A 14,864-nucleotide genomic window follows, 5' to 3' on the forward strand; every position below is an offset into this window, starting at 1 on the left:
AGAATTTGGCAACACTAATTTCCACCACGACGCATGTTACCATCTAGTTACGTGTGCATTGTCGAATCTAGAGACGAGACGTGATGTCGTTTGTTACGGCTGTACCACTCGTGGTTGCGTCAGTTCGCTTATTAAACGAATGAATGTCATGGGGGATGCCAGTGAATATATGTGATGCAGTCCCGGATCTACGATATTACCTAACAGGAGCAAAAACTTGATAGTGCCCGAGGGAGGACTCGAACTTCCGACGGGGGAGCTGCGCGAACCGTGACAAGACGCCTTAGACCGCACGGCTTTACAGCGCGGCCAACTGCATATATCCTATTGGTTACAGTAGCTATATACTTGGAATGCAAAGTCCCATCTTACTTGTAACAAGGAGGCAATTTTAATCATAATTTCGTATTCAGTGCATCGAAATCTATAAAGACGTCTACTTTGGTTCCTGCAAAAAAGCACTATGTACCACTGTGTGATGTGGAAGTGGAATAAAACGTTTCCCAAAGTTCGGCTTTGTGGTACCAACTACAGTGACTGAAGGGTAATACATTCACGTAATGCAAAGTGGACTGGAGTTTTCAGCAGTGATTAATGGATTCTTTCTTTGTGTCATCAGTATTCTGACTGCCTTGATGTAACCCGTAACGATTTTTGACACTACTAGTGAAGGCGGCCTTGCTGTGTGTCAAGACTTATACGTGATTCCTTGCACGAGGTCAAATAAGAACGAGACCCCAATTAATTAAAAAAAATAACTCTGAGCACTATGGGACTTAACTTCTGAGGTCGTCAGTCCCCTAGAACTTAGAACTACTTAAATCTAACTAACCTAAGGACATCACACACATCCATGCCCGAGGCAGGATTCGAACCTGCGACCATAGCGGTCGCGCGGTTCCAGACTGTAGCGCCTAGAACCGCTCGGCTACCCCGGCCGGCATTAATTAAAAGCAGACTGACATTTCTAAGGCGTACAACCAACAGTGTGGTGTATTTCTTTTTGTTAATATCAGCCGGCCGCGGTGGCCGTGCGGTTCTAGGCGCTCCAGTCCGGAGCCGCGCTGTCGCTACGGTCGCAGGTTCGAATCCTTCCTCGGGCATGGGTGTATGTGATGTCCTTAGGTTACTAAGTTCTAGGGGACTGATGACCACGGCAGTTGAGTCCCATAATGCTCAGAGCCATTTGAACCATTTTCTTTAATATCAACTTCCAGCGAAGTACAGGGGGCCTGTGATAGAGCAGTACACAAACAAATGATTATAACGATTATAACGAAATACGCATTCCATAGAAACACTCTCCGATATGTGATGTCACATGCGCATGTGCCCAAATGTTCACTATGCCGCAGGCAAATGTACCCCTGGCAGTCAGCATGTGGACGCCACAACGGAATGTGCACTGTGTGCTGTTTGGTTAACAGAGTTAAAATCTGTAACACGTGTGCAGTGGCCTGCAAGAAGAAAATGCAACGTGGATCCTCTCACACGTAAATCCATTTAGCAGTGGGACAGAACTCTTTGAGAAATTGTGAGTTTGATTTCAAATGCTGCAAAACATCCTAAAATGCATGTGAGTGAAGAGAGAATTCAATGTAGGCTCGAAGAATTCGCTAGAGGCTCACGTAAATCCATTAGAGAAGTTGGTAAGGAACTATCCGTCCCCTTTCGACGGTGCACGACATTGCCCACAAAATCTCCGACTGCTTGCGTACAAACTCCAACTTTCGCGTCACACTAGACCTGAGGGTCACCGCAGACGATGCGATTTTGCTGTTGAATTGTTGCATTGTTTCGACGAAAACAACAACTACCTCAATGCAGTGCTCTTTAGTCGTGAGTCTACCTTCCATTGCTGTGGCAAAGTTAACCGACATAACTGTCGATTGTGGGGAAGTGAGACTCCGGGAGAAATGACTGAGTATGAAAGGGTGACACCTAAAGTTAATGTGTGGTTGGGGTTACATAAACATGATTTGATAGGTACATTTTTTCTTGGCGTGTACAGTGAGAGTACACACCTACCTCGACTTCCTGGCGAACTATGCAGTTCCACAAGACATTTTCGAGCAGGATGGTGTCATCGCCCCCCTATCAAGGAAGTGTTACTACATTTCTCCTTGAGACGAGTCTTGGATCGGAAAGGGGGTGGGGATCCCATTGCCTGGCCTCCTCGGTCTCCCGATGCGACCCCGCTGGATTTCAGTGCATGGGGGTTTATCAAGCGCATTGTATACAGAACAAAAGTTCCAGAACTGGTAGATTTGAGACAATTCATCTGTGCTGCAGTCGAGGCCGTATCACCTGTCACGCTTATGAACCTGCGGCAAGAAGTGGAGTACCATTTCGATACCTGTTGAGCTAAAAATTGTGCCCACAGTGATCTGTACCAAAAAATGGTTCAAATGGCTCTGACAAGGGAACCTCCCCATCGCACCCCCCTCAAATTAAGTTATAAGTTGGCACAGTGGATAGGCCTTGAAAAACTGAACACAGATCAATCGAGAAAACAGGAAGTAGTTGTGTGGAACTGTGAAAAAAATAAGCAAAATATACAAACGAAGTAGTCAATGCGCAAGATAAGCAGCATCAAGGGTAATATGAGCGCAGGAGCGCCGTGGTCCCGTGGTTAGCGTGAGCAGCTGCGGAAGGAGAGGTCCTTGGTTCAAGTCTTCCCTCGAGTGAAAAGTTTCCTTTCTTTATTTTCGCAAAGTTATGATCAGTCCGTTCGTTCATTGACGTTTCTGTTCACTGTAATAAGTTACGTTTTGCGACCACTCCGCAAAACCGTGTGATTATTAGACGAAAGGACGTGCCTCTCCAATGGGAACCGAAGACATTTGATCGCAAGGTCATAGGTCAACCGATTCCTCCACAGGAAAACACGTCTGATATATTCTATACGACACTGGTGACGGCATGTGCGTCACATGACAGGAATATGTCGTCGACCCACCTAACTTGTACACTTGGCGAATGGGTAAAACGATTCTTCTACCTTGCCCGATTTAGGTTTCCTTGTGGATGTGATAATCACTCCCAAAAAAGTGATGCAAACATAAGAGTTTGTCACATAAACTGCAACAAATGAATGCAACTGCCAGCCAGGGAGCCTCGTTAGCAGGAATACTCTCTCTTCCGTGCCCTGTAGTCGACTGACGTCGTGTGTTTCGATGTTTGTTTAGGTGTATCGTCCCCATACTACGGTGCAGTTACCTCGCATCGGACGGACGGACGGGCAGATAATAATTGTCTGAAAATAAAAAATTAAAATTTTCACTCGAGGGAAGACTTGAACTAAAGACTTCTCGTTCCGCAGCTGCTCACGCTAGCCACGGGACTACAGCGGTCCTGCGCTGACGCTATCCTTGATGTTGCCTATCTGGCACATGGACTACTCAGTTTGTATATTTTGCTTATTTTTTTCATAGTTCCGCACAACTTCTTCCTGTTTTCTCGATTGGTCTGTGTTCAGTTTTTCAAGGCCTATCCACTGTGCCAACTTATAACTAAATCTGAGGGGGGTGCGATGGGGAGGTTCCCTTGTGAGCACTATGGGACTTAACATCTATGGTCATCAGTCCCCTAGAACTTAAAACTACTTAAACCTAACTAATCTAAGGACATCACACAACACCCAGTCATCACGAGGCAGAGAAAATCCCTGACCCCGCCGGGAATCGAACCCGGGCGCGGGAAGTGAGAACGCTACCGCACGACCACGAGCTGCGGACTGATCTGTACCAACATCCGTAAAAATATTTCGCTCCTACGTACAGTCTTGGACAAATAAAGTTATAAGCTTAGTAGGTGCTGGAATATAAACAAATGTGTCATTATATGTCTAGCCTGCACGTCCTTTACTTAGTGTCGTTGCCTTCAGTGCCAACGGACCCATGTTCAACTCTGCTACATCCTCAGATTTTTTTCTAATGTAGGGAGGTGTGGAAAAGGACCTTTTAGCTCGGGTCAGCATAACTTAATAAACATTTCCCCCTTAATCATTTAGTTACTGAATTAATTAAAATTTCGCATATTACTGTAAAAATTGATTGCCTGCTTTTGACAATGTTTCGAAATTTTGATTGTTCTTATAATTATTTTAAGTCGGGTGTATACGTTTCACTGGACATGTTGAGGAGAGCATACCGAGAATATCAAATTTCAGGCATTGCTTCTCACCATGGACAATGCAGTGGCCTTCACATAACGACCGAAAGCAGCGGCGTTTGCGTATAGTTGTCAGTGCTATCAAACAAGTAACACTACGTGAAATAAAAACAGAAATCAGTGTGGCACGTATAAAGACCTTATCACTTAGGACAGTGCTGTGAAATTAGGCATTAAAGAGCTATGGCAACAGAAGGCCGACGCGAGTGCCTTTGCTAAAAGAACGTCATCCCCTGCAGTGCCTCTCCTGGGCCCGTGACGAATTCGGTTGGACCCTAGAGGACTGGAAAACCGTTGCCTATGTAGATGAGTCCCAATTTTAATTGGTAAGAGCTGTTGGTAGGGTTTGAGTATGGTGCAGACCCCACGAAGCCATGTACCCAAGTTGTCAACAAAGCATTGTTCAACCTTGTAGTGGCTCGATAATAGTGTGGGCTGTGTTTACATGGGGGCAACGGCCTTGCCGCAGTGGATACACCGATTCCCGTGAGATCACCGAAGTTAAGCGCTGTCGGGCGTGGCCGGCACTTGGATGGGTGACCATCCAGCCGCCATTGAGCTGTTGCCATTTTTCGGGGTGCACTCAGCCTCATGGTGCCAATTGAGGAGCTACTCGACCGAATAGTAGCGGCTCTGGTCATAGAAAGCCATCATAACGACCGGGAGAGCGGTGTGCTAACCACACGCCCCTCCTATCCGCATCCTCAACTGAGGATGACACGGCGGTCGGATGGTCCCGATGAGCCACTTGTGGCCTGAAGACAGAGTGCTTTTGTGTTTACATGGACTGAACTGATGATTGACAGGAAACGGTTATATTCAGCTACCTGGAGACCATCTGCTGCTATTCTTGGATTTCATGAACCCAAGCAACAATGAAATTTTTATAGATCACGATGCACCATGTCACTGGGCAACAGTTATTTGCGATTGGATTGAAGAACATTCTGGACACTTCCAGCAAATGGTTTGGCTAACCAGATCGCCCAACATGAATTGCATTGAGCATCAATGGGACATAATCAGGATGTCAGTTCATGCACAAAATCCTTTAATGGCAACACTTTCACAATTATGGACGGCTATAGAGGCAGTATGACTCACTATTTGTGTGGGGGTCCTCCAATGACTTGCCCACGTCACACTGGGTTACTGTACTGTGCCAGGTACAAGAAGGTTCGACTCAATATTAGGATATATCCCATGACTTTTGTCACCCCAGTGTATATATCTCACAGGACTTATGGAGGAATGAACCGTTCCCTAAATTTATTCCTTCTTGTGTTCAGTGGGATATACACGTCCCAACCAAACTACAGTATGTTTTTTTTTTACAAGAGGTTACGATTGTAAAAGGAAGAAAGTAAGTACCATTATTATGTCAAACAAATTTATTTATTCAAAACTTCACAGTTTTATGAAATTTTTCAAAACATGGCTGAATGCATACAGTTACTTCGCAGTAGCTAAATAAGAAAGTGGTCCTTCACTCTTGCTTCCAAGTGCTGCATTGTTTACATCGCTTCTTTCTGTTCCTTGCTGGAAAATGTGTACCAATTGATATAAAGGCACATATAATCCTTACAAAAAATGTGTATCTATAATGAAATGGCAGAGTAGTGAGACAGTTACAGTTTTGTGGAATGCTCAGCAGCCGAAAGATATGATTTCTCGCCAAAAAAATAGATCTGGTAACCTCAGCTATATCCTGCCCTGCATCCTCAGGTGCAATGGGTGTTATAGACTGGTTCCACCAGCGGAATGAAAGATAATTATGCTAATGGCAGTAGGGTACTCAGATGGTGACATGGTCTTTTTCTTATTTTTCTTTGGGATGTTGCAGTAGCAAAACTGTTTCATCATGTTAAACTGTAATAATGGAGGAAAATGTGTCAAACCTTGTTTTCACATTGCCTTTGTATGGCAGCTTTCAGCTGAGAGAAATACAAAGAAAAAAAGGGAACTCAATAATTCCTCACAATAAACAAGCCAAGAGCTTATGGAGTTTTCCATTTCATATCAAATCAAGGGAAATAAAATGACATTACAGAACCGAATAAAATATATTAATTTAAAAATTTAGACTTAAAATTTGAATAAAATGCACAAAACAGAAATTCTAAACACACACTGACCATAAGAAAAAACCATGAAACGAATTTAGAAGTGTTTTACGAATAAATATGTGCACCAACCTGTATATTTCTAGCAAACAATATAAAAAGAGATCAAAAACCTTTACTGAGCTTCTCCGTTGCAGACAGGTGAAAAGATTACATAAAATCATCAAAACACGCAATGCATAACTAAAACAATTGAGCGATATCTCGCACATTAGGTGTCAAACAATGAACTTGTTTGTTCCAAATAGTCCAACCATTGAACGCTAGATTGTATCTGCACACAGTCTGCACACAGATGTGGGATTTCAATATCCCTGTGAACTCAGGGAAATAAATTTGTATATGGAACACACATCTTCCACTAGTCACGAAAGGGTATGAAAAATCGGAAAGTTAACAGATTTCTTACTGTGAAGCCCCAAAGAAATTGGTATAGGCATGCGTATTCAAACATAGAGAGTATAGGCATGCGTATTCAAACACAGAGATATGTAAACAGGCAGAATACGGCGCTGTGGTCGGCAACGCCTACGTAGGACAGCAAGTGTCTGGCGCAGTTGTTAGGTCGGTTACTGCTGCTACAATGGCAGGATATAAAGATTTAAGTAAGTTTGAACGTGGTGTTCTAGTCGGCGAACGAGCGATTGGACACAGCATGTCCAGGGTAGCAGTGAAGTAGGGACTTTCCTGTACGACCAATTCACAAGTGTACCGCGAGTATCAGTAATCCGGTAAAACATCAAATCCCCGATATCGCCGCGACCATAAAAAGATCCTGCAAGAACCCTTTCGCAAATTGATGCAGACTTCAATGCTGGACTTTAACAAGTTTCAACGTGAAAACCATTCAACGAAGTATCATCGATTTCGGCTTTGTAAGCCGAAGGCTCACTCGTGTACCCTTGATGACCGCACAACACAAAGCATTACGCCTCTCCTGGGCCCGTCAACACTGAAATCAAATGTGTGTGAAACCTTATGGGACTTCTGCTAAGGTCATCAGGCCCTAAGCTTACACACTACGTAACCTAAATTATCCTAAGGACAAACACACACACCTATGCCCGAGGGAGGACTCGAACCTCCGCCGGGACCAGCCGCACAGTCCATGACTGCAGCGCCTTAGAACGCTCGGCTAATCCCGCGCGGCCCGTCAACACTGACATTGGACTGTTGATGACTGAAAACATGTTGCCTGGTTGGACGAGTCGCGTTTAAAATTGTATAGACCGGATGGGCATGCACGGGTATGGAGAAAACCTTATGAATCCTTGGACCCTGCATGTCAGCAGGGGACTGTTCAAGTCGATGGACACTCTGTAATGGTTTTGGATGTGTGCAGCTGGAGTGATACGGGATTTTTGATACGTCTAGATACGACTCTGACAGGTGACGCGTATCTAAGCATCCTGTCTGATCACCTGCATCCATTCACATCCATTGTGTATTCTGACGGACTTGAACAAATCCAATATGACTGTGCGACACCCCACACGTCCAAAATTGGTACAGAGTGTCTCCAGGAACACTCTTCTTCCGCTGGCCACCAAACTCTCCAGACGTGAACATTGTCGAGCATATCTGGGATGCTACAAACGCGCTGTTCAGAAGAGATCTCCACCCCCTCGTAGTCTTATGGATTTATGGACAGCCCTGAAGGATTCATGGTGTCAGTTCCATCCAGCACTACCTCAGGCATTAGTTGAGTCTATGCCACGTCGTGTTGCGGCACTTCTGCAATCTCGTGTGGGCCCTACATGATATTACGCAGGTGTATCCGTTTCTTTGGCTCTTCACTGTCTGTAGTGCAGAACAGTATCCCATAATCTGATTCTATGATACGTCTGTCATGACAGAAATGAACAGTGTGTCCAAAATGGTGACAATTATCAGAATGCATTGAAAATTATGGCTCCGTCTTGATGAGAGACGCCCCTTAAGGGGCTCTGGAACGCCCTATACTTGCAATGTTAAAATGACGCTTATAAATTACATCTTTCCTCACAAAGTATTTGAGGTAGGAAGTTGAACTTTTTACAGATTATTTATTGGATTATGGGCTACAACTTAACACAGGGATTTTACAAAATTTTAGTTCAGTTATTAAAGATGATTTTTTTTCAATTGTAATGAAAATTCACACCATTTTTTTTGCAAATTTTTATTTATATATTCAAAAATATACAGTTTTTTGGAAAAAGGCTGTGTTAAATTATGTAGAAGGTACTGTGTAACATTTACTGAAAGTTTGAAACAAATATGTTTGGAAGATCCTTAGAAAACATGTAATTAGTATGAGAAAATAAAAGTTTTGGGAATCGAGCGACAAAGATTGGATTAACTTTTTAGTGCATTCCAGGTCCATAGGATGGATTATCTTCATCCTCTGCAAACTCCTCCTCCAGCTTCCTCTTGTTCCTCCTCCTGTTTACTCTTGCTTGTATTTCTAGACTCTTTACAGCCCTGTCTGCAGCCCGAAGGCGTTCCTTGTCTAAAGCAAGCATCGCTCGTACCATGTTAGAACCTATCTTCATTCCCATATTTCTAAATACCTTGCACCTTACAATGTTGCCATCATTGAAAGTCGCAACAGCATCATACACACCAAAGTGAAGTGTTTCTATTCCAACAAATACAGTCTTGGGGATTCTCGACCATATAACACTATTTACACTTTCATTGGGGTTTTGAGTTTTTCCGTGAATACACTTTTTCAACAGTTCAGTTATTATTATTATTGTTATTATTATTATTATTATTATTATTATTAATTATTAATAATGGGTTAATAATAACACCATTTGACAGCAGTTTAACAGCGCCACAGTGGGTCACGCCCATGTAGAACACATTTAAAAAAAATGAAAAATAGTTGTAGTCTTCGGAATTGAATAAATTATATATCTATTAAAAGGTAATAGTCTGCAGATTCAGAAAACGCAAAAAAGTAAAAATTGAACTTTTCGTGATTTTGAGCCTTTCCGGAGCCCCTTAATACAGAAGACGCTGTCATTTGCCTCGGTTGGCACCTAGGCAGGATGAGAAACGACTGACTGGCAGAGGTGTCATCGGCTTCCTGTGTGCCAGCAAGGTAGAGTCCGTGCAGAATACTGTGGCCCATAGATGTGTAATTGGCAGGGCATGCATGGGGAGAGCGGTAATAGTGGGGGTTATGAACAGACACTGAAGGGGAAATGCTGAGTGCTGGAGGGGAAGTAACGTTCTAGACCGAAGCCTATGGTCAGTTTTTTGTAAACTATTAAGTGGAGCCCCTCCACACCCACACTTGCATCTTGACCATTGAGAAACATCTTTCACCTCTTCTTTGGTTAGTATCCTAACAGAAGCGATTTATGTTCGCTTGGATTGTCAACCATTTGTAGCGTTCAGGGAAGCATCATGAGTGGCGAATTTTGAGAAAAACCTACACGATTCTCATGTTGCCATGTTAAAATTTGCTTCTTTTACCAAAACACAGTAGAGTTCACGCAGTGTCACCTCACTAAAATGTTGTGTAGACACAGTGCAAGAGAATTCTGAAAAAAGGGGCTTATTAAGTTTCTTAAGTGAAGAACCGAGGGAAAGTAAGGTCAGTAACTCTGGGTTCAGTATGGGGCGGCTGTGAAATGGGTGGACTGCTGTGGCGTATTGTGGGGTTGTCAACCACTGAGGGCTACGGCGGGACGAAGCCTCTCCATCGTTTCTACGTCCCCGGTTTAGTACACGATACGCAAGGTCAGTAACTTATGGAAAAGTTTGGCCTCGGTACAGAATAAACGTGTAATGTCTTCATTTGTTATGTTCCAAAAAAGTCATAGCATTTCTCGTTTCACCAGCTATCGATGGCCCCTAAAATTAGATTCTTTCATTGAAAAAATCTGTAGTTGTAAATTTTTGCATAACCTTATGGCAAAATATTCTGCTCTGCTATCATTTTCCAAAATCTCATTTGGATATTTCAAACCATTTATGAAATATTAGGAATGTTGTGGATGGAGACATGCACTCAAATCTAAACAAAAATTCGATATGCTACCTAAGTTTCATTGCAGTAACATATTATGTAATATGCACCAAACACAAAATCTTAGCGACCGCGGCCGCCCGGAGTGGCCGAGCGGTTCTCCTAGAGTTCCTAGATGACAGAACACAGCATGTCATTCTCAATGGAGAGAAGCCTTCCGAAGTAAGAGTGATTTCAGGTGTGCCGCAGGGGAGTGTCGTAGGACCGTTGCTATTCACAATATACAGGGCTATTACAAATGATTGAAGCGATTTCATAAATTCACTGTAGCTCCATTCATTGACATATGGTCACGACACACTACAAAGTTTTGTTCGGCTGAAGCCGCACTTCAGGTTTCTGCCGCCAGAGCGCTCGAGAGCGCAGTGAGACAAAATGGCGACAGGAGCCGAGAAAGCGTATGTCGTGCTTGAAATGCACTCACATCAGTCAGTCATAACAGTGCAACGACACTTCAGGACGAAGTTCAACAAAGATCCACCAACTGCTAACTCCATTCGGCGATGGTATCCGCAGTTTAAAGCTTCTGGAAATCAAGGGGTCGGCCTGCAGTGAGCGAAGAAACGGTTGAACGCGTGCGGGCAAGTTTCACGCATAGTGATGTGAAAGATTCAATGTTTAAACCTCCGCTACCAAGAAACGTGCCAGAACTGCGAGCTCGCATCAACAATGCTTTCCAACTCATTGATGGGGACATGCTGCGCCGAGTGTGGTAGGAACTTGATTGTCGGCTTGATGTCTGCCGAATCACTAAAGGGGCACATATCGAACATTTGTCAATGCCTAAAAAAACTTTTTGAGTTTTTGTATGTGTGTGCAAAGTATTGTGAAAATATCTCAAATAATAAAGTTATTGTAGAGCTGTGAAATAACTTCAATCATTTGTAATAACCCTGTACATAAATGACCTTGTGGATGACCTGGCAGTTCACTGAGGCTTTTTGCGGATGATGCTTTGGTATACCGAGAGGTTGTAACAATGGAAAATTGTACTGAAATGCAGGAGGATCTGCAACGAATTGACGTATGGTGGAGGGAATGGCAATTGAATCTCAATGTAGACAAGTGTAATGTGCTGCGAATACATAGAAAGAAAGATCCCTTAACTTTTAGTTACAATACAGCAGGTCAGCAACTGGAAGCAATTAATTCCATAAACTATCTGAGAGTACGCATTAGGAGTGATTTAAAATGGAATGATCATATAAAGTTGATCGTCGGTAAAGCAGATGCCAGACTGAGATTCATTGGAAGAATCCTAAGGAAATGCAGTCCGAAAACAAAGGAAGTAGGTTACAGTACTCTTGTTCGCCCACTGCTTGAATATTGCTCACCGGTGTGGGATCTGTACCAGATAGGGTTGATAGAAGAGATAGAGAGGATCCAACGGAGAGCGAGAGACGCTCAGTAGCTCGGTACGGGCTTTTGTTGAAGTTTCGAGAACATACCTTCACCGAGGAGTCAAGCAGTGTATTGTTCCCTCCTACGTATATCTCGCGAAGAGACCATGAGGATATAATCAGAGAGATTAGAGCCCACACAGAGGCATGCCGACAATCCTTCTTTCCACGAACAATACGAGACTGGAATAGAAGGAAGAACCGATAGAGGCACTCAAGGTACCTTTCGCCACACACCGTCAGGTGGCTTGCGTAGTATGGATGTAGATGTAGAGGTACATGCAGATATTTCACTCTGGTTTTATCGCTGGCGTGGTGCGATTGCAAATGAGTGTGTTACATCAGATAAATTTTCTCGAGTTTGGTGACAGATGAAAACATGCACTCAAATCTAAAGAAAAATTCGATATGCTACCTAAGTTTCATCGGAGTAACATATTATGTAATATGCACCAAACACAAAATCTTAGCGACCTCGACCGGCCGGAGTGGCCGAGCGGTTCTAGGCGCTGCAGTCTGGAACCGCGCGATCACTACGGTCGCAGATTCGAATCCTGCCTCGGGCATGGATGTGTGTGATGTCATTAGGTTAGTTAGGTTTAAATAGTTCTAAGTTTTAGGGGCTGATGACCTCCGATGTTAAGTCCTATAGTGCCCACAGCCATTTGGATTTCTTAGCGCCCGCTGTTTTTCATTGCAAGCTTTTAGGAATTTCGCGCCGTGTGTGACTTCCACGTAAATATCACAGTAACTGTGACCATTAACTAAATGATGGGCAATCATCATGAACCTCACACATAAAGCTCAAGTAACTCGAAAGTGATTTTTTTTACACAATAGTTACTGTAAAGTCGTTTGAGAAAGATTGCAAGGCGTCGATTCTGTTATCGCCAACTGGCTGAAATGTAGCAGACACTGTTGGCCTCTCCTTCCGAACAAAGGAATAAACTCGCCCAGCACTTGGTCTCTGAGCATCGGCCACCGTATTCTGCGTGGAACTGGCCACTAACCCTCTCCGCTGTTGGCGGGAAGCGCAAGTTATTTTCTGACGTCGTAGGTTTAACTGGAGACTGGTTACTCCGAACTCATTACGAACGCGTCTGTCTCGGCCCCATTTTCCTTACGAACGCGTCTGTCTCGGCCCCATTTTCCTTGTTCGGACACCAGCAGCTGCAGTTAGATGGCACGTTCAGAAGACGCTAGCGGTTATCGCATTCGGTTCAAGGCTGTTGCCGCTATGACGCGTTTTCCTTATTATTGTTCACGTATACTGATGTACACTGAAGCGCTAAAGAAAGCGGTTCAGGCATCCGTATTCAAAAACAGAGATAGGTTGACAGGCTGAATACGGCGCTGCGGTCGGCAACATCTGCATAAGTCAGGGCAGTTTTTAGATTGGTTCCTGCTGCTAGAATGGCTGGTTATCAAGATTTAAGTGAGTTTGGACGTGGTGTTACAGTCAGTGCTCGAGCGATGGGACACACTGTCTCCGAGGTAAACATGAAGTGGGGGTTTTCCCGTACGCCCATTTCGCAAGTATACCGTGAGTATCAGGAATCCGGTAAAACATCAAATCTCCGACATCGCCGCGTCCGGAAAAAGATCCTGCAAGAACGGGACCAACGACGACTGAAGAGAATTGTTCAACGTGACAGAAGTGCAGCCCTTCCGCAGACTGCAGCAGATTTTAATGTTGGGCCATCAATAAGTGTCAGCGTGCGAACCATTCAACGAAACCTCACCGATATGGTCTTTCGGAGCCGAACACCCAGTGGTGTACCCTTGGCGACTGCACGTCACAAAGCTTTACGCCTCGCCTGGGCCCGTCAACATGGGCACTGGACTGTTGACGACTGGAAGAATGTTGCCTGGTCGGACGTATGTCGTTCCAAATTGCATCGAGAGGATGTACGTGTACGGGTATGGAGACACCCTCATGAATCCATGGATCCTGCATGTCAGCAGGGAACTGTTCAAGCTGGTGGAGGCTCTGCACTGGTGTGGGGCATGTGCAGTTGGAGTGATATGGGACCCCTGATACGTCTAGATACGACTGTGACAGGTGACACGTACGTAAGCATCCTGTCAGATAGCTTGTATCCATTCATTTCCATTGTGCATTCAGACAGACTTGGGCAATTCCAGTAGGACGATACGACGCCCCATACGTCCAAAATTGCTACAGTGTCTCCAGGAACACTCTTCCGAGTTTAAACACTTGCGCTGTCCACCAAAGTCCCTAGACATGGACATTATTGAGTATGTTTGGGATGCCTTGCATCATGCTTTTCAGAAGAGATCGCCACCCCCTCGTACTCTTACGGATTTATGGACAGCCCTGCATGATTCGTGGTGTCAGTTCCTTCCAGCACTACTTCAGACATTAGTCGAGTCCATGCCACGTCGTGTTGCGGCGCTTCTGCGTTCTCGCGGGGGTCCTACACGATATTGGTCAGGGGTACCACTTTTTACAGCGCGTAGAATAGTTTACAAGAAAATTAGCATCACATTTGAAGAAAAGTTTAAGTTACCTTGCAACGGCGATGTCAGTGTCAGGACTACTTCCTTTGTTTCGTCGTTAATAAAAATAATAATAATAATAAAAAAGTTTCGCAGCGTTTCATATAAGTTTTTGCAACATCACTTCTGTTAACATAAACGCTTCTTCAAATACCCAGAGTATAAAACTTGCCCACACCCTGTAGAAATCATAATCTGTCTAAGAACGCTCTCTGAAACGATTCGCCGGCCGATGTGGCCGTGCGGTTCTAGGCGCTTCAGTCTGGAACCGCGTGACCGCTACGGCCGCAGGGTACAATCCTGCTTCGGGCATGGATGTGTGTAATGTCCTTAGGTTGGTTAGGTTTAAGTAGTTCTAAGTCTAGGGGACTGATGACCATAGATGTTAAGTCCCATAGTGCTCACAGCCATTTTTGAAACGATCCTAACGTATCTGATGCTCTTGGCGACAAAATAAATTTTATATGTTACGAATTTAGTACCTTCTAGAAAAGGAAATCGTTCAAATTATTATTAGTACTAACATGACTTTTACAGTTCAAAATGGTTCAATGGCTCTGGGCACTATTGGACTTAACTTCTGAGGTCATCAGTCCCCAGAACTACTTAAACCTAAGTAACCTA

General features: G+C 44.1%; 1 protein-coding gene across 1 annotated transcript in view; it reads left to right on the top strand.

Annotated features, from left to right (window-relative positions):
* LOC126109605 (mucin-5AC-like) overlaps positions 1-14,864 on the top strand; it is a 297,865-nt gene that overhangs the window by 255,115 nt on the left and 27,886 nt on the right. The gene's annotated exons all lie outside the window — the stretch shown is intronic.

The sequence above is a fragment of the Schistocerca cancellata genome, chromosome 12 (genome assembly GCF_023864275.1).
Source record: "Schistocerca cancellata isolate TAMUIC-IGC-003103 chromosome 12, iqSchCanc2.1, whole genome shotgun sequence".
NCBI classification, from domain to species: domain Eukaryota; kingdom Metazoa; phylum Arthropoda; class Insecta; order Orthoptera; family Acrididae; genus Schistocerca; species Schistocerca cancellata.